We start from the raw sequence: 27,041 nt of genomic DNA on the forward strand, positions 1-27,041 counted from the left end.
TATAAAATTACGTTTTTTTATTTATATCTTATGATATTTACATGGACTTTTGTTATAAACGTACTTGTATAGTAATCCTGAAAAATATTATTATAAACAGAGTTTATAGCAGTCGCTCGATCCATTCATTAATAATTAATTAAATATATAATTAATAATTATATACAAAAATTATTTTTGTATATAATCATCAATGGACTAAATTTTGAAGAGTTAATTAAAAAATTAATAATATAATAATATTTTAAGAACAAAAACTGTACATCACGTATTCGTCTGTAAATTCAATTGATTTTAGCAATAATAAAATAAATAAAATAAAAAACCAACTTCCTTGAATTAATTTAAAATCAATAAAATAAAACTTGTGATTTCGATGAAACGGTTAAATAGTGATTTTGTATTAACTTAGAGCAATTTTAATTTAAAACCTTGAACCTTGGCAAAAATTAGTGATCGTGTGAAATTGAACAGGTGTTGCTAAATAAATAAAGTTTTTAATTTAAAAAATACAGTTTGAATAATTTATTTTAGGCCACAGCGAGTAATTTTTAAATTGATAAAAGAAACACTTCTTCCACAACATTCATTGTTTTTTGTACATTTCGAATTATTTCTATGATTTTTCTCGAGGTCATCAGTTTTCCATAAATATCATTGGATTTCAACCAAAAAGTTTAAAAGAAATGTAAATAGCTAAGAATAACTTTTAAAATTATACCTATACTGTTCGTATCTAATCCATAATAGAGACAACTAGGCTAGCTCTTGTATTCATAAAACATCAAATGTTTGCTAATGATAATAATTTAATAAAACCTTTGAACATTTATAGGAAGGATTCCTTTGTAGACTAATTTTTACTATAAACAAATTTTGTAGATGTTTAAATCACCAAGCGTTTGTAATATTAGACACTAAAAATACAAATAAACGGACGCGCTATGTGCAGGCGAGTGTTTAAAATTCTCAAGACTGGTGGACAAATAAACCTCTGTAATATTGACACATATGAAATATCATTTGATACATATTTTATTGTTTACCCGTCATGTTATTCGATCGCTAAAGTGTATTCGGAGGAGTTAACTCAACATGTTATTTTTAAATTTAATACTTCTTTTTATGGTACGACAAAGGACGCTTTCATATGCTTGTTATATTATCATTACACATCCTACACTTTCGACCAGCCACAATAACAACGTAAGAAAAAAGACACCACATATACCTACGTTGTTGTAATAATAGCGCCGACCGTGTAGTCGAATATGACACTACCGATGATCCATTTACTTCAATACCGGAATTGAAGACCATCACAACTGTCTATTATGACTGCCAATATTGCAAATTAGTTGATTACATTTTTATAGATAATACTCCGAGAAATGTTTAAGGTTAAAATTAATTTTTCGATAAACATAAGTTCAAAGCCTATTTTCACTTTTCTATAACAATTATGATTATTTCAAAATACTTAAAATACTAAAATTTGTATAAAAAGAAAAAAGAACGTTTTTTAATAGTTATAACAGATTACACTTGATTTTTTTTTGTCTTAGTAAGCGTAAAGTTTAAAACAATAGAGCGACGTAATATTCATACTACTTGGTATCGTTTTAAAAAGATACTACAAGAACAATATCAACTTAGTGGTCATAAAGCATGTTTTGTTCTTCAATATATTCGAAATTATATCATTTTTTTACTTCAAACACAACGAAGAACCTTTTTGGTCTTTTATTTCTCAAGAGAAGCAGTTTACTTGAAGCAAAATAATAAGACTCTCATTTAAAAATCATATTTAAAATTTATTCAGAATGTAAAATCATTTAATTTAAATAAGAATAACTCCTTGTAAAAATGTTTGATGATAAAAAAAAAAAAAACATTAGTCAATAGCAACTATAGTTTATTTAGATTTTTTCTAAAGAAATTTCTTTTATTAATTTGGAAATAATAAAAATTATGTTTACCTATAACGTAAAAACTTGTACAACTGTTAGGAGATATGCTATTATTAAAATTTTTATTGATAAAAGTTTATTTATTCCTTTTAAAATGTTTCACTAACACTAGATCATATATACAAAATTTAATGTTTTCATTTTCATAAAAATATCAAATCAAACTACTTCCGACGCTAAAGTAAAGAATCGAACTAATACGGACGTTTTTTAAGTGGTTATTTTGAGGGATAGACGTGCGAATCTCGTTAAAGAATAAATCAATTTTCTGTTTAAAACTCCGTTATGATTGTTGAAAACAACAATCTAAAATCCTCAACAACCTAAAAATTGCAAATAATATATTTTTTACAAATAATTGGCAACTGTTCCTAAATTCCTGCCCCAACTCCACTATGTGTTGCAGCTCAGTCAACGGACCTATGTTGTGTTCCGGTCAACACGGGTATCCCCACGTTGTGTTGTAATTCAACTCTTGTTTAAGTTCAGGTTAAAGCACAACTCTGTGGTGTGTGTTTTAAAGACTGCACCGGTCGCTTTGAAATAATGCCTAACAGCAAATACAGGACGGCTCATAAAATACCGGTTGGAGAACAAAAAAAAAACTAAACCCGACCACCAAACACAACTAAACCTTACCCCTACCCTCGAACTTCCATCACACTTCCGATTGAGTTTGTATAATTGTTTTATTCTCAACCCCAAATAAATTTTTATTTATGAGTGCTTGTTATCTTTATTGTTATTACTATTTTCATAATTTTATTTCTTTGGTCATCAACATTTTAACAACTTGTTCATGTTGTATTAATGATACACTACATACATACGTCATACGCGTTATCTTTTTCCGTGACACTCTACTTCGGTTTGAAAACTTGTTAATAGAAATTGAGTTTTCGTTATAAATTTAAATTTTAATAAATTCACGGTGCTTCCCTGAGGAATTCTCTGCGTATTAAGAAGAGCGCTGAAATATTGAAATAATGATTGCTCTTGCTACAGTTGTATAAGCAGACGTTGCATAATATTTTAATTCATTATTCAGTCATGTTATAGAGTTGATTATATTTTATGTTGAGATAATTAACAACGCTTAAATTATAAGTTATTTGGAATTGTTAGAATTAGACATAAAACACGAATATCAAAAATTAGTCTTGGAAAAGTAGTAATTAATTAAATTTATAATTTAAATTATAAATACTTTCGGAGATTATATAATAAAGTGATTAATATTCTCGAAAATAATTACTAAATCATCTAAAAAAATCAAAATTAATTACACTATCATAAAAATAGTGTATGTTTGGTAACCCAAACTATGTTTAAGTACATAATATTTTTAGAAAGGTTTCATAAAATATGAATAAATTTATCAACAGTTCTCTTTATTTAAAATTTATAAAAATAAAAATAAACATTATGAATTTAGATATTAATCAACACATATATATATGCCTTTAGATACCAATTAAATTAGAAGTAATATTTTTTAGTCTAAATATTCAGTAAAAAAAATATCCAAGCGAAAAATAAATATTTATATTTGGGTTCATTTTAAAAAAGTAAATAATAAATAAAAATAGATTAGTCGGAAAATTCTAAAAAAGTAAATTCTTAAGTATCTCGGACAATTTTTCTGTATTCACTAAACCTTTAAAAATAACCTTTTAAAGCAATAGGTATCAGTAGAAAATAATAGATTTAAGTTCCAAAATTTTCTAAATATGGATCAATTATATAAAATTGATGATTTCTAAAAGTTGTAAAAACATGAATGTTAATTAATTTAATTCTAAATAAAAGAAATATAATGCTAAAATTCTTCGAAATTTGTATAAAATCTACTAATGTTTTTGTTTATTCATCTGAAAATTTCAGTTATAATAATTACTAGATTTATAATAATTTACACCTGATAGTTACAAAGCTTTTTACCAAACAACAAAATAAAAATCTGGTAACGGTAATTAATGTTACATTGTTACGATAGCAAATCAAAACATTTTGGCAGTACACTAGTGTATTATTTGCAGATAATAATCATGTCAAATAGGAAAATTAAGGTGACCTAATTATAGCACGATGAGTTACGTAAAGTATGTTTAATGACAAAGGCAAATTGCGTATGCAAATACTAATGAACAATAATAAAAAAATCTCGAAAATTAACTGAATAAATAATAGAAATTTTTGTATTTAATTTACGTCAGTTACTAAATTAAAGTAATTTTCAAATCGTAGTTACTATATTAAAATTATATTACTAGAAACCCTATAATTAATTACGATTCTATATTCAAACAAAACACGGTACTTGCTCAGAATATTAAAATCATTAACTTATAATTTATACATAAAATGTAGTCAAAAGATAAAAATATTAACTTAATAGATATTTTTAGATAGTTAAAGACATCTCTTGAGCATTTAAGTGTTTATTATTATGTTATTATTATTATTATTATTATTATGTAGCACATTTACCTGTAAGTAACATGCAGTCATAATAAAATTTATAACAATAGTTAATCAAGATTTACTCAAAAAATTATTTATCACAAAATACTTTACACCATATAAATTCATACGGTGCAGTAAAATTAGACTTCTTATCGTTTCATTACAATATGTTGATTTAAATAATAACCTAAATATTGTAATTAAGTTTAAAAATAATACATCGAGTACAGTGGTATAGTCATAATTTTTTATAGGGGAGGTATAGTAAAAATATCTATGAACGTCCACATTTTAGATTTATTTTATTTGCTCGTCACTTAATTTTAAAAATAAATATTGCGGACAATGAGGCCCCCTGAATTATCCACTGGTTGAGTGATACTATTGATGAATCGGTTGGAAAAAATAATATTCCATTTTATTAAATTGTTCTAGTTTATAAGAGTAAAAATTCAATAACATTGAATTAACTTTTTAATTTAACATAAAAAATTTGATATCAATAAGTTAAAACGTGAAAATTCCTCGGTCTATTTTAAAAGCCTTTTACTGAAAAATAAAATAAAATACAAACATAAAAAATTATTCTTTCAGTATGTTTTTCAAATCTTTAAGCATTTAAGTTTTGAAAATTAATATGCTTATAAAAGTCATTATTATTTTTTATAAAAAAATCTTTAAAAATTAGTAACTTTGTAATTTAATTTCTTGTTACTTTACGTAATTCGTTTTTGAGAAATTTATTCCATTTTTATCCAAGTCAATAAATTGTTTATGTACAATCACAGCATCATATTGTATTTAAATGGTATTATATTGACCACAGTTCGGGTTTATCACGACTCATAAACCTTTACTGTGAGAATAACCCTAAAGTTTTTTACATTTATTATATTTAAAATTTTAGTGCAAGATAAAATGTAATAATAAAATATTTCTTTTTTTATACAATTATTTTAATTAATATTTGTGCATTATTTTTATTAAAAAAATTATTTATATTTTTTTCTTGTTGATTAAACTTGACTATTAGTAAAAATGTTTGATTTAAAATTTACAACTGTATTTTATATGAAATTAACTAATATATCTGTAGATTTTTTACAACTACAACACTTATGATATGCATTTTAAAAAGTAGATAATTTTTAATTAGGTTTCTTAATCTTCGACCAAGTCAATTACAAAACAAATGAGGTAGCGTAACACTTTAGATTATTACTGTTGAAGTTGAATCATTCGGGTCATAAAATAAATTATAATTCAGCTGTTTCCGCAATAAAACTTAAACTCAAACTACTGAATCAATAACAATGTAGTTCTATCTCTTCGTAAGCCAGAGTGGTGTTGAGGTTGTGGATTCGTAACGAACGAAGTAAGCTTTTTTATTATTGATAATTTTCAGCCATGTTAGATTGAACATTAAACAGTTCAGGTAAGGTTGCTGACATCTTGAAAGGTAATCAATATTCATTTTTTTTTTATTTGTGGTTAATCACCTTATCCATAGCATAGAAATGTAAATACTTAGGGTTCAATACCGTTCTTGGATTGTAAGTAAAATAATATACAATTGTAACAATAAATTATCAACTTTGTAGTCAAGACACACGTTTTTAGGCTAAATTAAATAATAAAATGTAGAAAAAAAAACAAGTAAACACGATATTGTGTTAAGGATACATTACAATCGAAAGTAATATGTGTTCGAAGCATCTAGAAATGGCATAGACTGATGTTATGCAAATTTGCTTAATATAAATTTGTGTTTTACAGAAAGCGTCACCTTATTTCGGCTTTACAAAATGTTTTGGTTAAACAAACATTGAGTGGAAGTATTTTTTTGGGACCAAATAATTTATTATATTTGATAAAAAAAATACGTCTTGATAGAATAATTCGTAATTTTTAAAATGTTCGAAAAATTAATAAACAACATGAATCCGTTAACCTATTAGAGAATAATCTTCTTATTTTATTTTAGTATAAGAAACACTTTTTAAGTAAATTATTTACTCGCAATTAATGGAGTATATTTACAAAAAGTTCAATAATCCTCTTACATTTAATTAATGAAAAATCTGTTTTACTTAATATTCAATAATATTGAAGTTTTGAATTTCGACTAATATTGTTAAAATGATAAGTTTAAAAATACTATTTTACGTCAAATATCAGGTTGAAAATTGTCGTAATATGTACGGAAACAATTTGAATTCTTCTTATTGATATTCTAGACATGGTTAAAGTTTTATAGTAGTTATGATCGTTTTATAAAATAAAATGAATATAATTTATGATTGTTTTCTATGGAGCTTATTTTTCAACGTCTCGCCGATGGAAAAAAGTATATGTGTACATAAGTCTAATAAACATGTCGTGTCAGTTAGGTTTATTCACCGGTTACCGATCAGGATATTAAACTGAAACTTTTATCATGCCAACAAATAAAGTTAAATTTTTTTGGAAAATAAACAATCTCTGCTTTTATACTGATCGAACAAACAAAACATCGACTTCTTCAGTTAAACTATTTCGGTGTTTTTTGTTTTTAGAAACAATGTGCAGCTAGTCCCACACAGTTACAGAAAGACTGTAATAATAATAATTTACATATACATATGTAAATCCTGATAACTCAAATAGCTCGAGGGGCGGAAGTCAAACATTACATTTCCACCAGTAAATGTAATATGAGTGAGCTGTGTCCGTTATGTTTGCTCACGGACGAATAATGCAATTTTCTATATTACTACTTATGCACATACTACAAGTACTAATTCATCGTATTGCGATGAATTTGTCGTTCCTTTAGGTCACTTATAAACAAATCGATCATTATATACAATTATAAGTAGCGCTTTAGATTTCGATAGAGCAATTTGGGTATTGCACATACAATGTGTAACTGTGTGATAGGATGGGTGTAATTTTACAAAGTAATTCTGATCAATGGTTCAAATATAGTTAATCCCACGTTGATTATTCAAACTAATACTTGTTAAAATTGTAGATAAAATTTATTACCATGACAATTTCAATGAATAATTTTAATTTTTTGAACTCAAAAATTATTATATCAAACTTCAGTTTGATTTAAGAATGCTCTTAATTAAATTTCATTGAATGTAGATGCTGTAAAACGACGAAAAAAAAAGCCTATAGTAAAGATCAATACTGAATAAATTTCTTAATGTAGATTGTAATTTGATTATAATTATCAAAAAAGTGTCTCAGTGATAGTTTCGGTTTAATAATTTTTAAAATACTAATCAATTTAAATAATACACTAAATTAAAAAAAAATATACATATATTTAAATTTAAAGGAATAGAAGGATAATAAACCGTTTTTTTTATTAATTAATTCATTAATTTGATAAAATTTTATGAAATCTCCATTTTTCTTGACGATTTTAGAATGAAAAAAATAGGTTTTGGAAACTTCTTAATATAAATAATAATTGGTAGCCGTTGTAGTATAGATAAGGTTATCACCTTTACAGTTGTGATAATAAATAAAATGTATTTATTTTATAAAAAAAAATAAAATTATCCCAAAAATATATTCTTTAAATATGCTTAGTACTTCAATATATTTATTAAATATTAAATAATACTTTAAAATTGTGAAAAAATAAACTTCTAATTATTACTATATTTTTGTTAACGTTAACATAGTTTAAATTTAGCAATTCAAACATACTGATTAATCTACATTAAAATGGCCGATTGATTTAATCACCTCCCTATATTGGCTGTGTAAACTTTTATCTATGTCCATTATGTATATTTTGTGGAAAAAATTTCCTTGAGTATTGGCAATTTTAATAAATAATTGTATGGTTTCATGAAAAAACTGTGAATTTAAAGGCTATAGCCCGAGGTTCATAACGTTATTCATAAATATTGGATCAGAAAGAACAATCCAAATCCTAGAATAATATTTTATTTTATGTATTCAACTCCCGGATGAGTGTTTTTAATTATTCATGAAATAATTGGGTACAATATAAGCAATACTAGAAATAAATTTCAAACTGTAATATTATGATATAAACATGGCATTCCTTATTGCTTTTATTCTTATTAAACTTGATTTTTCTTTACATAGTAAAAGTTCCTTGTTTCTTTTTAACATTCTTGTAAATAATTTTACTGCTTAAAATACTTTATAAAAATAAAATAATACTCAGTAAAGCAGATATGTAATATCGTCATTATTCGATGAGCATTTAAAGCTTTTTAATAATATTTTGAATAAGAAGGTTTATTCAGAATCAGTATATAGCATTTTATAGTATAATTTGGATGTTACGTGATATTGTATTAATTAAACAATGATATGTTTGCTAATTTTGAATATTTCCTCTTAGTTCTTTAAAATTAAGGCATAGTTTTAAGTAATGAGAAAATTGTTTTTATTTTTAATTATAAATCAATTATGAAAAACAATTATAAATGTTTCTAAAATGGCCATAGTTACAGCATAGTCATTATTGTAAATTATATAACAAGAACTAACTTTAAATAGAAAATTTATGGTATATTACATGTAAGTTGTAACATAACAAAAAGGTTACTTCTTAATTTTTTGTATACATGTTATTTATATTGCAACTATTATTATTATTATGATAAGGTGCTGCGATTTGTTTATGCACGTGCGAGATAGTCAGCTGTGTACTACCTCGGACCGGTTCATGGACGGCATTTGTGTGTACACTCCCCCGCTCTTTTTCATATCTTGGACGTTGAACATTTGCACTGCTCACCACCTGCATTGTTACCTAACCATAAATATTAGTTCAGGTATTTCTCCGTAACTTCCAGCACTGGTTTTCTTTAGATTTGTGACCCCTACCTCTAAAAACTAGCCGAAATGTTGTCATTGGACCGCCGAGTCAAGCGCGGTACAAGTTATCGGCGAATTGTCATAGTCGGAACGGGTTGGTATTTCCCGTCCGTACCGATTTAATTCTTTGTTAGTTTGCCCTACAACGTGTCTTGTGGTTTTGAATATTATAGTTTTTTTTTCGCAAGTGACCTATAGTTATGTAAATTGTTTAGTTTTTTTTGGTGTCGGCCGAACCAGCCTCCTGTTCTTAGCGTTTCGGGGCTAGTAATGTATATATTTATTTGTGTTTTTAACCAGAGTTTGTTTTAGTGCGCTGTGCCTTAAGCACGTGTTGAGAATTTTTTTTTTAACATTTTATAAATACCTCTATTTTTTTATATTCATTAACAGGACAGGCGTGTTTAAATGCCGCCTTCTCGTTTTAATTAATTTTTTTTAGCTTTGCTACATACAATATATTATATTGGGTGATGTGCATTCATTATTATGGCAATGTAGTGTACTTTATTCCGAGGTGTCTCAACGTATTGCAAGTCAAGTCTAATCACTTAAAACCAGTCGCTTACTTGGAGCGTATACTCACAGTGCTTTAGCTATAATGTCGTGCGTGACGGTCGATGGGTACCCGAAGACGTTCATCGTGTTCTCAAGTATAAGTTGTAGGTGTCATAATTTTTTTTTAGTAATATCTGATTTTTTTTCTCCTTTAATAACAGGTAAGGTTTGTCGACTGTTCGGTTTTTTCTTCGTATTAACTTAATTTTTTTTATTTAATAAAGTCCCCTTAATATAATTTAACCACAAACTCTTTTTCTCGCGTTTTACGTCTTCAATGGACACGTGTATTTTGTATTTTTTTACCTTCAAAAATTATCTTCTCCTAATTTATAAGGTACGAGCAACGGCCTTATCTAAGGTCATCCCAATTTATTATGGTTATGTGATCATTTGTCACGTGGTTTTGATGTACATCAACTATCAACGACTCACCGGACATCAGTTACAGTTTTAATATTTATAATATTATAGTCAATAATTATTTCTATATTTAGTATTATTATGACAAGGTCAATTATATAAAACTTTTTTTCCCCTTAGTATATAGGAGTAACATAATTTAATTATGAGCCTAAAATTAAACAACATAGTTTTTTTATTCTTATTGTTTTCAATGATAATAAATTAACTTCAATGTTTATTTTTCTATTTTTCTTTAAATCCTACTGTAGTCTGACAATACATTGTCTCGCCCAGTAAGTTGGTGACCCTAGTTTATTTATGTTCCTTGAAAAATACAAAAATTATTGGTTTTGGTCAAAATTAAAAATTAATAATTTGTAACCTTTTAAAGTAACATACATATTTTACAATTTTATAAAATAAAAACGTCTTATTGATAACAACTTTTAGGTGAATAATTCGGAAGTTATTAACATTTTTATATCTAAGTAGGGAGAAAAATATGGCTGAGAAATGTTTAAAGATAAAAATAATCGTACTCACGATTTAACTATAGCCTTGATATTGGAATATTAATATTTTCAAAATACTGGTTCAAAAAATGCTATCGACAAGTCACTTATTTAGTTCATCATTTTCTATTTTATAAGCTAGTTAAATTTTATGTTTCCATTAAAAAACAAAGTTTTATCCTTATAATATATTAGAGTTGAAGCGAAAAAGCACTTTATAACTGATAAATCATGACATATATGTAACTAAAAAAGCTAGAAAAATTATTCACGAAAATATTCTTATTTTGTAAGTAATTGAGTAGGTTATGATAAACGTATAACACTATAAATTCTACCATATAAGTTGATCATCAAAGTGCAGTAGTTTACTAAAGTTTACGAAAACTTACAAATATTTACTTTAACTTATCTCATTAAATATAAATAAGAAATAAGGTAATTTAAGAAAACGGAGTGATATTTATAAATTATTCCAATAAACAATTTTTCAATAAAAAAAACTTTAAGGAAGAATAATAATTAAATAATAAAAAATTAAAAAAGCTATTTAACATAAATATATTTTCTTGAAATAAATTTTGCAAAGTAAACTTCTTATGTACTGACTTTATTTTAATTATAAAATTAAAAAAAGTCATCCGACATTTTTGAAAAAAATAAATTAAAATCTCACTTAAAAAATTATACTTAAAAAGTTACTCAATTAGCTACTTTATTGAATGAGGCTTATAGAATATGAATATTTTTTTAATACAATAAATCTTAAATAATAATTTTTTTGTTTTTTTTATAGTATGTTTGTTTCTACTTAAAATGTAATAATTTTTAATGTGAAAATATTATCCTTAGGATAATAAGAAAAGTTTTACGTTATCATTACTAAAGTTTATATTGTTAACTAACCTGAAACAACAATAAGTAAACATTCTAAAACCTATTATGTTAACATAATTACTAGATAGTATTGATTGTAATTTATATATAATACAATTATTAGATTACTTATGATTAGAGAAAACTATGTTAAGTAGATTATCTGTTTTCAATGAGAGAGTTTATTGCAGAACTAAATTATAAAAAACATTTTTTAGTTTATAGTATTTATTTGTTTGAATCTGAAAATTTAATTTTAATAACGTTCTAGTTGCCAGAATTAGTCATGTTTATTAGAATTATTATATAAGCTAAAATAGAAATCAAAAATTATATTGTCGTATTCCGGAAACGCTTCGAATCAAAGCTAAAATGGGAATTTCATTTCCTACAGCAGTTTGCTAGGTGAATAAACAATCGCAGTCTTGAGAACTAAAATCAACATTGAAACGCTTCTGGTTATTACAGGTGGTCGAGAATGAAAATAATATAGCGCTGCTATTACGGAAATAAAACGGTTCCGACCCCATTATTAGGTTTCCGAAAACTTACCAAAGAGCCTCATGGTCTTGAAGATGTACTTGTATAATTGTTAAATCATTCATTTTTTAATGCTTACGCGCTGTTAACGTTTTTGAACATTTTGAATGTTAAAAGAGGTAGTCGAGTAGATGTAATTTATTCTGACTCGAAAAAAACATTTGACCAAGTTAGTCACAATTTACTATTACGAAAACTTAAATTCTATAGTGTTCGAGATATTTTCTCTTGGATTAATTCATTTCTATTTAACAAAATACTTCAAGTAAAAATAAAAATTGTAGTGTCCCTCAAATAAAACCTTTGTCTTTATTATTCTCATTATTCATAAATGATATTAATTTTTCAATCCAAAATTGTAAATTTTCATTATTTTCTGATTATTTAAAGCTTTGCCTAATTGTTCAAATTCGGATTTTAAATTACTTCAAGATGAATTGAATAGATTTTTAAATTAGTGACTCTTAAATGACATCCATCTTAGTGTTTCGAAATGCTATTGCTTTACTTTTAATAGAAGTAGTTCAACAGTTTACCATCTCTATTTTATTTATGAAAAATTGTTAAAACGTGATTTCTTTAAAGATTTAGGTGTTATTTCATTTAAATAATCTTTTAAAAATCGAATAATATCAATATAGTATAAAGCTATGCCCATGATAGGATTTGTTAAGCGACACTGTTGGGTTTTCTGTCATTTAAATTGATTAAAAACTTTATACTGTGCTTTAATTTGTTTGATATTAGAGACGAAAATACTTCCACTTAAAATTTATTCATGATATGTGTTTGGTAGAGAACGCCTTTAACAAAGACCTAGTGGACCAGTTGTCACAAACACCGTCGAGTACATCAAATCGCATGACAGCTAATCTCTAGCGCTTTTATTTACCTACTCACTCTAGTCCACCTAGCACGACAAATCGACGACGGCTTATGCGTCAATTGCCCGCCGTATACACTCCACCGTCGTTTCTCAACTTATTGTTTTTTTTTTCGTTTAAATAGCAAGAGTCTTCACTTATTATTCGGCTATAGTGTGCCATGCATTTTGTTGTGCCCTGATTCCCTTAAGCTTTGCATTCCTTTAGTGTTCGACCATGTTTGTGACTGAAGTATTTACTTCTTTAGCGGCTTCCCTTGTAGTAACCATTTCATTTTTATCTTCAACATTTCAACGCAATTATACATACAGTTCACTCCTACCGCCGCCATTATTCATCATTCATCTATTCTACGTTAAACAGCCAAGTCTTTAATCGCTTGTCTTATGTTATATCTTTTCTATTTTGTCCATAGCCGCTTTGTCGTCAATTTTAGGTCATTCCTGCGCCTCTTTATTTTAATCTTATTTATCGAAGGAAATTTTAATATTTTTGTTTTATTTATTCTTATTTAATTATTGTTTTTACGTCATTTATTGGATGTGTGTTTAATCGGAATCCACCCAGGTAATCTCTGTCCTTGTTCCTATATAAATCAAACAAGCTTATTGCAAGGCGGTAATCTAATGCAGTGCATAACTAGCCGTCTTACGGCCTCGTACATTGCAACATTGATTTCTTTTTTCATAGTTTAGATAATATTAAGTAAAATAAATCAATAGTTTAATTTTTTGTCTGCAGAATTTAAATATTAACATTTTTAACTATTATTGTTTTTATTATTATTTTTTTCTTTTTTAATAGTTATAAGTAAGTATTGTAGCCGTTAATTTGGTGTTGCATTTGTTTACAACTTTGTTTTAAATATATTTTACATTGCCTCCTGACATAAAAAAAAGTTAAATAAATAAATTTGAAATATTTAGTAGATACTATTATTTTTCAATTCGACCCTACTTCAATAAATATATATATACCTAAAGTAAATGTTGATTTGGTTATTAATTATCATCAATAGCTATGGAAGAAAAAGCGAAACCTAAACTGATTCATTTTTAGAGATCAAAGTTAAAGCCATTATATTACATTCAAGTGAATTATTTTTTCTAGATATAAAAAAAGATGATTTATTGTTCTGTAATTCAGACAAAAAAAAAATATTCTAATGAAATTAAGTTTAGTCAGAGCTGATTTTTATATATTTTAGATATTTTTATCAAGTATTATATTACTTTGTTGAGTACAGAACTTCATTTTACTGAGCATGTTCGTCTAATGATATCAAAGACACTGCTTGGGTTGTCAATTCCATTTATTATCTTAATTAAGATCTCAAAACACGTATGAACATGTTGGATAAGTCACAAAGGTTTTTAAATGTCACAACTTTCAAACAACTCCTTTGTAATCAAATTATACAACATATTTTTCCCGGAATACTATAAAATGAATGTTATGTTTATCATTCTCAACATACTTTTACGCTTTAAAACTAGTGAGAAATATATTGTTGGCAAAAAATTTGCACCAAAAACAGTATTTCTTATAGAAAAAAGAAAACTTTACTTGTCAACGGTAATACGCGCATTTTACAGCAGGTGCAGTTTCCATTTTAGTTCTTTTGTAACTGAAGTTATTGTGTTATACGTACAAACAAAATGTGCACTATATTAGACGTGATACTGCATGATATGTAGGTATATATTACAGCAATCAGTCATAATTTTCAATTTGGCGGCAAAAAAATCGGATAACAACGTCGGCCATTCGTGTCATTGAAAATAAAAATCTTATTTTTTCTAAGGAAACGTGTCGACGCTCTGGTAATGCGGATAATATAAAGAGACTAGGAGCAGCGAGAGATTATGGTGATGTTTTACTTACTAAGTTGTGTGAGTTTTACAGAAAAATTTTTTACATATGTATAATATTTTTTAGACAGTATCCATAACTACTATAAGCAATTTATTAAGGCACACACAATATTAGAAATGAGTGATAATTATTTAATTATTAAATATATCAAAAATTGTAATTACTTTTTTACTGAAAAAATCTTCATTAAATATAGAATAACTTATTATAAAATAAAAAAAATTAGTAGTTTTTTTGTATAGATCAAATAATTAGGTCACATTTCGTGACTTGCATCTTGAAAATTATTAATAGAAAATTTAATTAGTTTCTTGAGATCTCGCTGGAGTATAATCTGCTTACAAATGGCTTCCTTCAATCGGCTGATAGATGATTATTAAGTTTTAGTATTCTGAATACAATTTTGTGATTAGTGTAAATCTACCGAACAATACTTTTTCCTTTTACAATGAAATGCGTTTTGAATTTTTCTGTGGTTTTAAATAAGAATATTGACATTATGTAAATGACCCCATCATTTCATCGCTACTATAATTATTAGCAAGAAAAAGACCAAAGATAAGATACAAGATTAAAAACAAACTCGGCTTCATCGAGTTTATTTGATTACAAAAAAAAAAAAACCAATGTAATTCTATATATTTTCTATGTTTTTACACAGGAGAGTAACTTATTAAGATATTTAAATACATAAATACCTATAAAGTATAAGTAAAAAATGAAAAGGACAATGAATAAAAATTAAACTATGTTTAATATCTTCTATTAAGTATTATTGAAAATTTTAAAACGTCATATGGAAAATTTCAGCTACTTATTCAACAACAAAAACAAAATTATCTCTTAACAAATTATAGAAACATGTTCTAAAAAATGTTTGAGTGCTAATTTGGTACTTTTTTTTTTTGTGAAATATTGGATTGAACTTCAAGATGATTTAAAAGCGAAATAATTAATGAGAAAATAATAAATAAACAATAAAAAACTTTATTTTATGAAAAATAATTTCTTTAAAATCTATTATATTAACACTTGTGGTAACTATATTGTTATTTAGTAATAACACTATTACAGTAATGGTAAGTTTTTCTTTGTTAAAAAAAAAAACACAGATGTTAAATAACACATCGCGAATATCTATAAAATGGCATGTGACAACAACGAAAAGGTACAATAAAAAACAAATAAAGATAAAATATAAGCCTTTGTAATTGAAAATGGCATGAAAAAATTCCGAATAGAGCATCCATCACCTAAGATACTTTAAAAAATAATATAAGGTATATGCTTTTGTATCAGTAAAAGTAAATTTTACTTTTTTTAGAGTGAAATCAATAGTAAGGTAAATGAGATAATGAAAAGATAACTTCATTAACAATCAATAGTAGTGTGTCTACAGTAAATAATAACTAAGCGTATTGACGAAGAATGATTGATTCAATGAAAGGACAATAAAAAAGATATTCACTTATAGTTAAACTAATTTTTTTCATAAACTACATTATTATGAATATAATATTGTTGTGTTATCATACAATTTTTAAATATAATTTTTAATTTCATTATGCATATAAGTTTAATCACATTGAAAATCACTACTTATTTTTACAAAATTTACCTTTGTATAGAGTAGACAATTGTTTTCAAGGATATATGAATAATTCATTTTGATTTTTTATGTTTACTTCATCAGAGGTAAAATTTTATTTTATATAATTTTTACATTAAAATAAATTTTCTATAAGGCATTGACTTTTATAGGATGCCTTTAACAAAATCCATACGTAAATAATTGACTCCGATTATAAGGTAACAGTATAATGATAATTAAAATAAAATTTGTTAATTAGATAGCTAAAATTTTACTTCCTAGCTTACAAGGCCAAAAAATTATCTTCAATGAAACGGCAATAAAATTAGAAGAGATTTTCACGAAATACATAACTCAATTTTAAATGCCACTTTCAATTTATTGAAGTTTTGATTTACTCAGATATTATATTGAATCCTAATTTTTGGGCAGTTTATAACAACTTTATACTAGTCAACGAGGTGTATTTACTCAACAAGATTTTTACGTCATTAAATATAATAAAAATGACTCGTATAATATTGTATGCGGATAAAATTTGGATTATATAAATTATTACTGGCTATAGAGAAAAATTTGTAAATCACAACCTTTTTATTTATTATTTATTAGATATGAGAGTTCAATGAGACTTTGAAGTAAAGTTTAATTTTAGAACACGTAAATCTTGTAAAGTAATAAAAATATTTTTACATTTTATATATCGAAAAATATTTCATTCATTTTATTATAAATAAGTTAAAATAATTTTTATTATAATAAGGATTTTAATCAGGAATAATACTTAACTCAAATAATAGAAACTAGATTTTTGGGTTTTGACAAAAGAAAAATTTGTGAACTCAAGCAATAATAATCTGGATGGCAGATTGTTGATGCGTTAACGGTGTTAATTTTAATCCGTTACCAAAAGCAAAAAGTGTAATTTGTTAAGTCTCAATCGCACCTTTCCTAATCCTACTGGTAAGGGCACGTGACAACAAATCCCTAAATGCGGGTTTGTTAAATCAGTTTGAGATATACATGGTACTTGCATGTAGTAAAATACACTGACACACAATAGATTAAACAAATGAAGTTAATGGTTATAAGTTGATATAGGATGATTTGAAGCCATAACTTCTGAATATGTCTTTTATGGTAATTATGATTATATCAAGTTTTACAAAACCTTTTTATACTAAAAAGTTACATTTTCTCTTGAATGTATAATACAAAATGTTCATTTCTATAAATCAAGTGTTTAATCCTTATAGCCCATCGTTTCATGATTGATTCTGGTATAACTCAAAACTTATTGCACCATTTCTACAAACTGTTCTTTTCATAAATAACAGTAATAAAAGATAATTATCAAACTATGAAAATGCTATATTTTATAAGCTATAAAAAAATAAATTGCTTATGATCTAATCAAATAATAATAAGGGAAGTTCTCATTATCCATTTTTCTCCTAATCTTACAAAGTATATTGATTTGTAAAATAGATTTTTAATATTTCAATAGGCAGATAAAGAGAGCCAAATTATATCTACTTTTTTGAATAACCGTTTCATACAGGTAAAAACTTTTAATAGTGTATTACATATAATGTTCGCAGAATGTTTCAATATTATAATTGACAATGTCAAAGTATAGCGTTTAATTTTTGAGATTATCTATATACCATCAATAAACATTTTATATTTAAAATATTCATAAGTTTATATAATTCTATAACTCAAAAATTGTAGTAGTTAATTTATTAGATTATTTAAAAAGTAATAAATTTTCTGTCGATGGATTAATTTGAGAACTTTTTAAATATCGATTTGTTATACTTTTAAAGTTTGAGGTAATTCTTTTACTTATATAATCTGTCATTTATTATGAAATAAGGCTTTTAGAATATTAGAGCACAAGAGACACTTTTATATAAATCGAACTATATGTACAATTTTATTAAAAATTGTTGCGTTTTAAAATCTTCGTGTTATTGCTTGAAATGTTTACAGATGTTATCTACGTTTTCAGTTATAAGGTGACGTTTCGGATTCGTTGCAGAGTCCATCTTCAGAGTGATAATTACAGGTTCGTAGTTATAACGATACTGCCGGCTTAGCTTGTTTACGGTTTGTTTTTATATCAGTTGATAATTGATAACGTCGATATTGTTTATCTGTTGTTTTATTTAGTCGTGTTATTCATACCAACTGTCATTTGTTGTTTACATCCGGTTTTTGTTATTGTTATTGTACACAGTATTCTTGGTATTTAGGTCTTATTTTTTTACACCAACAATTTTTTTGTTATGTTAGTCGTAGTTTTTCACATAGTCAAAAATAAAATCAACAAACAACAAAGAATAACTAACGCAATATAAAATTTCTGGTGTAAAAAATAAGAACTAAATGCCAAGAATACTGTATACAATAACAAAAACCGGATGTAAACAACAAACAACATCGATTATCAATTATCAACTGATATAAAAACAAACCGTAAACAAGCTAAGCCGGCAGTATAGTTATAACTACAAGCCTGTAACTATCACTCTGAAGATGGACTCTGCAACGAATCCGAAACGTCACCTTATAACTGAGAACGTGGATACATCTGTAAACATTTCAAGTAATACTACAATCTACAAAAGGTTTTACAAATTTATATTTTCAAGTTAACTTTTGTTTAAAATTTTTCATAGTGATTTTTAGACTTCAAAATAAATTAACTATTATATAGCACTATTAAAATAAAGATATTATAAATAATATGACATTTAAAGCAATGGGAATATAATGTATAAAGTATCACTTAAGAATATCGTGATAATAAATTCGTGGTTTGCATTTATCAGACGTGGAGTCTTATTTAAAATCGTTATATCATTTCTACCTGTTGTATAAATTAATATTTAAATTGAAAAAGTTGAATGCTTTCTTAAATAAATGCACAAATTTAATTTTTAATTTTTTTAAATTGGTATATGTGATTAATATTGACAGAAAATCAGTGTAAAAATATTGTGCATTGATATCTGTAACACTGCTTAATTTTTTCATAGCTGATAACATGTTCTAGATATTAATTTTGTTAAAGAACGAAATTATAGTTAATTTCACATGATATATTTAATGATCATCAGAATTATTCTATTTTAAAATTAAAATAAATTTCAGTAAATTTTAATAACAAATTATATAATAAATTGCAATACATTTTAATAAATCACAATGTATGAATTATATTTTTCATAGTAAAAAATTTAAACTAAAAAAATATTTATTTGAAACCCTCTAAATTTCCGTCATTTAATTTTTGTCATGGTTAAGTCTGTTGTTTAACACTAAGAGTAGTTTATATTATATAATAAAATACAATATGGGACGGTATGGCTTAGTCGGTAATGCGGCAATCCTTGACGCGCACTGTCTCTGGTTCGAAACTCTCTCACGAGCGTCTTCATTTGCTAAACGAGAGATCAGTTCGATAATTGGTGTCGCCATCCCACTCTCCGGCAACGGACTAACTACCCGTCCTAAAGTATAAATGGTTAAGAAAACCTCCTCTTATGGGGAGATCGCTATGGCCCTTAATGGACTAATAAAAATAAATAAATAAAATAGAAATATTGAAATACTTTTAATAAGTTAAAAAATAATATTGATAGTAGTCTTATTATTATTTTTTTTTTAAATCAAGGTATTCAAGATCGTACTATTTGTTTTGATGTTCACGGAATTCATACAGGAAGTTGAATAATAAGAGTAAGACAAGTTTAATAAAACTAAATAACTATAATAAAAAAATTTTGGTTATAAATAATAATGAATTTTTCCTGATAAGCAAATTTCAACGAAAGAAGTTTCTATAAATAAGTTACGCTCTCGGAGGTAACTAAATTGCCTATACTAAGCGCCGATCATAAAGTAATACGCTTGGGAATACTTTTCTAATTTTATTTGTTATTATACAATTATTTACTGTACACGTATAAAATGAAATTGTTCAGCTTACAGATTAACGCTCAAGTAAATATACACTTTAGAACGTTTATCGGGTTCAGTTGTTAAACCTAATGATTATTTTTGTCACGTGATATACCTCGTTTTATTTACTAAACGCCATAAACGACCTAACATTTCTCTTTAGAATCTATAAAGTAGTGAAATTAGACAGCTAATTTTGGTAGTTTAGAAGTACTAGACTTTTATAAAGTACTCGTATTGACGATGTTTTAAAGTAACTTAAACAAAATAATAAATTTCGATATTAAATTCACAAAAATTAATTTTTAACAAATGCTGATTAACTATTCCAAATTCATTATAGTTTAGTATAAGTGAAGAATTTATTATTTTAAATTATAAAAACAAAAATGTCAATATTCTTTATTTTACTTAAAAAAAATAAACCACAAATACAAATTTATGAAATCTCGACTTATTGAAAACAATGAAACTGTCTTGTATATAATTTTACTATTTTTTTTTTTTTTTTTTATTAAAGTTTAAATGAAATTATCGGAAGACCTTAGTGATAAATTGTAAATGAGATGAAATTTACTATTTAAATATAATGAACCCAGTTAAAATGTTTAATATATTACAATAAATGTATCTAATATATTTTACTTCGTTATGATTTATTAAATTGTTGTTCTGTATTTTTGTCGAATAAGTTAACAAATTTATCAATATATTAAGACAATAAAAATTATTTTATAGTTAACATTTGTTTGCTTAAAGTAGTTACTATTAGTAGTTATTACATTTGTTAATGTTTTATTACATGCTAAACGGTTGTTTACCTTCGACCTGCGAGTAATGAATGTATTTCGCACATAATGATATTCCAGTTAATAAATAATTTTCTTTTTTATGAGAAATTGAAAATTTTAGAATAAGATTGTATATAAATAAAAAGTAATAATAAATTGAAAAAGATACAGATTTTGTATCATAAATTTTGTGATTAGAAGTCCAGACGTATTCATCACGTGAGTACAAATATTGCAAATTTTAAATAAAATTTGTGAGATTTAAATTTCGTACCAAAAATTCATAAAAACTAATTTATTTGATCATATTCCTAAGTCTCTCTAAATGATGTCGCAAAAGTTGTTTTTTGAAGGTATTCAACTTCTTTTTAACGATTTCCAAGTGCCCATCGATATTATTCGATGGTTCAAATTTATATTACCTGTCGGTTATTCTCATAAGTTCCTGGTTCTAAAATTTTAATTTTATTCTACATCATAATGCATAACATTGACATCACCTAGTAGTCAATTAAGTACACCTGAATAATTTGCGGCCACCAAAGTACTTAACCTTGCACTGGTATACGTATAATAAACTTAACAATTATTATTATTTCCAATGAGATATCATTAATAGTTCATTAAAATTGGTTAATTATTAAAATTATAAATTGTATATTTAGAGTAAATAATTAACTAATAAAGCCAGCATTTTAGAAATAATATTATTATTAATATTTGTATTGCAACAAATAAATCATTAGTGTACATAATACAGTTGTTATACATTTGTACGTTATACTACTGGTTGCTATATATTTTTTTTGCTTTTGTATCGATTACTATGTATATTTTAGTGACAGAATATTGTGAAAAAAGTATTCGTATGTGCGTAAGAGGATTTTCGGTTGTTGCATATATAAGAGAAATATTAGTTATTGTCAACTGTCAAACTTTTTCACGTTAAAAACGACATTATTGTATACAAAAAAGTTCTACACGAAGAAAATCACAAAGATGTGTGAGCGCAGGTTGTTAGTAATAGAGCGGATAAAAACTTTTTGTTACACGTGCATGGAAAATTTCGAATAACAATGATTCCAGTGGTAATTGAAGGATTTTTTTTACTATTGGGTACTTTGAAATCTGTAAACTGCTACTTAAATCGGAACAGTATGTCCTAATTAGTTTTATGACGTACAAACTCATTTTATCGATGGTAATTAGTATTAGTTAATGGGAATCACTGCAAATATTGTAAAGTGCTTCAAGATGTGGAATTATGCCAATTAAGATATAACAAACTTACGAAATAAGCAAACATACACTTGGAAATTTAATTTAAAACAAAAATATTATAATACACTGGTTAATTCAATTTAGTCGAAGCAAAGTGGGTGAAACGACATGAACTCAATTTTGGTTGCTTTAATGGCACTATAATTCATTTAGCAATGAGTAGTGTGATTTTAAGAGTTCACAGAACTTGTTTCCCCTCTCTTCCTACAACTAGTTCTACCAATGTTGGGGGAATAAAACCAGCGAATATTGCATTTCCATCCGTTTAAGTTAGGTTTACACATTGATGCGCAATGATGGGGAAGGCGGTACAACCGTCGAAGTTGTGTCAGTTTACGTTGGGTTTGTTTAGGTTTCATTTCCCCCCTCATCTTGGATTAATTTACTTGGGTTTCATTCGATTCCCCTTGCCAACCAAGGTAAGGATGAGCGATGGCGGAGAGGGATGTGAGTCCCGGTAAACTCTCAAAATTACACTCGTGATAATTGTGTGTCATACATAAAAGTTTTTGGCAGAAATATTACTTTATGCTTCATTTTCATAAAAACATATCAAATTTAACTATGACAGTAACATTTTCAAACAACCTGTTATGTCTCTATTATTATTATTATATTTTAAAACAAATTATACGTTGAATAAGTTTAACATTTTACAATATGTACTAAATGTTTTCTCAGGTGTTTAATTAGTTTGGACATTCTACAGTAAATTGAGGGTATCACAACAAAAGTTTCTAAATGAGTTTTATTTGATGAATGAAGAAAAACATTTGAACGACAATACTTAGTAGCCATAATAACATGCAAGTCTTAATAACTTGTAACTTGAAAAAAAAATTAAATATTGTAATTTTAAATTATAATTTATAATGTTATTATTACACATGTGACTGTGTACATGTTTCGTTGTGTCTGATATCAGTGTAGATTAGCCTCGTCAAAATAGTACAATGAAAACTTCAGTGTATTAAAATATAAAAAAATATTAATAACAATAAGATACGCCGAAAAATGAAATAAAAAATATTAATTTTTGTCTAGGTACCGAATAGACTATTTCTCACCGAAACACTTCACCATCGAAAGCTATAACGTTTTTAAGTATTGCTTCCATGACAAATTATTCATACAATTCATTTTTATGTCAGTAACCTAGTGTCGGTGTAGATGTATCAAAAAGTCAATTTATATTTTTTCTAAAAATTCTAAATATCCTTGAACCACACTATTTAAAAAAATTAAAGCCCACCAAAAAATTGATTTTTTTTTACCAAAGCCATGTGGTGAAATACGACACTATTTCTTGCAATTTCAATTAAAAGCATTTTATAAGAAGAACTTTTGTTTTTTGAAAGTATTTCTGAACACGATACTTAAATGAAAACTTCTTAATGTTAATATGCTCAGAAAATTATTTCATAATTCATTTTGAATACATTAATATTTGAATCAATAATAAAGTATATACCTGCGGCAAGAATATATCTAGAAGGCAAGTAAAACATGATCCTTCGCAAAGAAATATTTTTTTGGTCGTAAAATATAAAAATAAGTCAGACGTGTAAAAAAAAAAAAAAAAACCATAAACCGTGTAATATTAGAAGGCAAATTGTATATTGGATGACTTCCCAAGTCGAACTACACGGCTAATTCTATAAAACCATTATTTTTTCGTTAGAAGTGTTAATAATATTTTCAACGTGAGATACTCAGATCACGCGAAAATAGAACAGATAAATGATTATAATTGGCACAGAAGCATTACGTAATAAAAATATATAAACTTTTTTGTCTTCAACAGGCTTATCAAGGAGGTTGATATATTCCCGTTTATATTATCGAATTATATATACTTGGAATTCTTTATTATCTTTTTCAAAGAACATCGTCTTCAGAAAGAAACTCAAAATGAGTCACCATTGGCTGGAAAAAATCAGTAACTAATATATCGATTGCATAAAAATATGACATAGGAAATGTTTGATACGTAATGCTCAATCAACACACGAGTGGAATGGCTTATTCAGTCAAATATTGAAACCAGTCAAATGAAAAGCTTAATCTTAAAATGAGATTTACGAACGTTTGTTTTTGATTTTATACACAAGTACTTTGTATACAATTATCATTGCAAAATAACTTTTACTATTGTTAATGTCATAATATAATTTACACTTTTTTTTTGTATATTTCAATTTATAAGTATAATCAATGTAAACATTTACAAAACATATTTCTTTACAATAGTAAAGTTGTTACATTATTGAGCGCAATAAGCCTATAACTTAAGAAAACTTGACGTACCACATAAATTTATTACTTTTTAATTGTTCTTTGTTTTTTTTTATTTAGAATAACTTAAGGCAAGATGATTTATTAACAATATTTTATTTAGATTTTAAAATATGCTCAAACTTTTTAGTGTTCATCAATTTAGTAATGATTAGAGTAAATTAATAAACACTAAACAGTTTGTCTATAATTTAAAATCAAAATACCTTATTGATAACAATTAATTTCTCCCTATGGGCCATCTTTTCCCAGATACTGTAACGAATATTCGTATAACTAAATTTCTTTATTTTCAAGTGCAAAAGTTATTTTGTTACCTTGTTAAATATTTTGCCATTAAAATGTGTGAATAATTTTAAATGTCACTCATACAATAGTATCGCGTCTATATAGCTGTTGAAATTTTGAATTAAACACACATTAATTTAAACGTTTTTTTTTTTTAAACTAACTTCTTGGAAATTCAAAGTGATAATAAACTTGTAAACATTAACAATAATAAATAGTTTTTAAGACAACTCAAATATTATAAACTCAAATAATATTTTCTTATTATGTTTTTAAATTTTTACAAGTTTACATTCCTTGAGAATGTTAATACCAACAACGAAAAATAAAATAAGTGAAACCAGCCAAAACAGTGAAAAAGTTTTTGGTTGTTTTTTTAAAGAAAAATGTAACATTTCAGGATGAAATAATTCATCATCATTTATTAGGGACAAAATATTTTTTTTTAGTTTCTTTTCATTCTGAAACTTACAAATCACTTTTGTATATAATGACAAAAAAAAAAATAATAATAATAATAATAACAACAGTGAAATTGAAAATTTTTTCATCAATGTATTTTTAGATTATATTTTATTATACTTCACATTAAGCCTTATGTACAATTATTGAGATAATGAAATTATAAAAATACATATTATTTATGAATGATAATGGTATTCCAAAAAATAGTTTTTATTTTAATTAATTGAAAAATAAATCGAGTTTTTTTTTGTATGGTTTATTTCTTAATTTTTCAATCATGAAATATTTTCTATATTCATCCCATATGTATTATTAGATTAATAGTGTAATTTTTAAAACATACATACTAAACTAGCTTAATTAGTAAATAATGATTTAATTAAGAGTTAGCATATTTATTACAGAGATTTTTTTTTTTTTTTGAATGTACTAATTTAATGCATAATAAAAGCTGCAAAAGTTTTCCTTTAAAATATTTATTATTAATAGTTAAATTTTATTAAATTTTTTTTCTGTAAAAAGGGAATTTAATATACCCCATTTTAAATTGGCATATCACTCATTTTAATACGATTTCTCTTTGATCTAAGGTATTCATCATTTATTGGTATTTACACCAATAAATGATAAAAAAAATTTAACTAGAATATTATACAAATAAAGATGATTTTTTGCACTCATTATTATTTTGACTTCTATAAGTAATCAATTAAATAATATTTTATTCAGTTAATATGTTTATTATATACATTATTTGTCTTGTTGTCTGTTATTGTATTAAGTTTTTTAGCTTATTCATTTTATAATAATATATTATATTGTTATATTTTGTAATGTTTGTGCTCTTGTTGTATATTGTCCGTAAAAATAAATAAATAAAAAATGAAAATTTTCTTAATGTTAACAATTGACTTATTGTAGTCTATCAATTTTTATTGCACACTGAAATCTAAACGGATACTAACCGTTTTTCAGAAATATATCTTGTACAATAAGAACAAGCAATAAATAAAAGAACATCAATTGCTTCATGATATTTATGCAAGAAATATTTCTTCTTAAACTTTAGATTTTTATGATAATTAGTTTTAATTTCATTGAAAACTTTATACGATACGCAATATTTAATAAATAATTTTATTTGTTATTACATTAGTTCATGCGAATAATTTAAGTTCAAAATTAAAGTTTTGTCAAAAGGCAAATTTATTATTACTCAGTAATAAGATAAAAAAAATTTGGTTTGAGAAAACTGTGTTTGTTGGTTACTACATCAACAAGTTTAGAGCTCCTTGAAAGTAATTTTGACAAAAAGTAATTTTCTATTAACATCGTATCACAATAGAAATGTAAGATAACATTATGAGCTATTTAAGTTAAAAAAAATATTTTTATGCATAATTATATTTATATATATATTA

At 25.5% G+C, this 27,041-nt stretch overlaps 1 protein-coding gene and 2 long non-coding RNA genes across 13 annotated transcripts in view; 2 read left to right on the plus strand and 1 right to left on the minus strand.

Moving 5' to 3' along the window:
- The window catches only part of LOC126906077 (uncharacterized), a 177,099-nt gene that overhangs the window by 35,462 nt on the left and 114,596 nt on the right, over nucleotides 1-27,041 (minus strand). The window lies entirely within an intron of this gene.
- On the plus strand, nucleotides 9,319-10,148 carry LOC126906106 (uncharacterized). The gene is made up of 2 exons (XR_007704189.1): nucleotides 9,319-9,943; nucleotides 10,010-10,148. It is a non-coding gene; the product is annotated as an uncharacterized LOC126906106 (long non-coding RNA).
- Nucleotides 18,782-25,891, plus strand: LOC126906102 (uncharacterized). Of its 4 annotated transcripts, none has more exons than XR_007704182.1 (3): nucleotides 18,782-19,164; nucleotides 20,214-20,278; nucleotides 24,377-25,891. It is a non-coding gene; the product is annotated as an uncharacterized LOC126906102 (long non-coding RNA). The 4 variants fall into 4 exon arrangements; XR_007704185.1 differs by lacking the exon at nucleotides 24,377-25,891 and adding an exon at nucleotides 23,254-23,610 and having other exon boundaries at nucleotides 18,785-19,164; XR_007704184.1 differs by having other exon boundaries at nucleotides 18,989-19,142; nucleotides 24,377-25,887.

This window comes from Daktulosphaira vitifoliae, unplaced genomic scaffold (genome assembly GCF_025091365.1).
Source record: "Daktulosphaira vitifoliae isolate Bord-2020 unplaced genomic scaffold, ASM2509136v1 Scaffold_4, whole genome shotgun sequence".
In the NCBI taxonomy this organism is placed as follows: Eukaryota; Metazoa; Arthropoda; class Insecta; order Hemiptera; family Phylloxeridae; genus Daktulosphaira; species Daktulosphaira vitifoliae.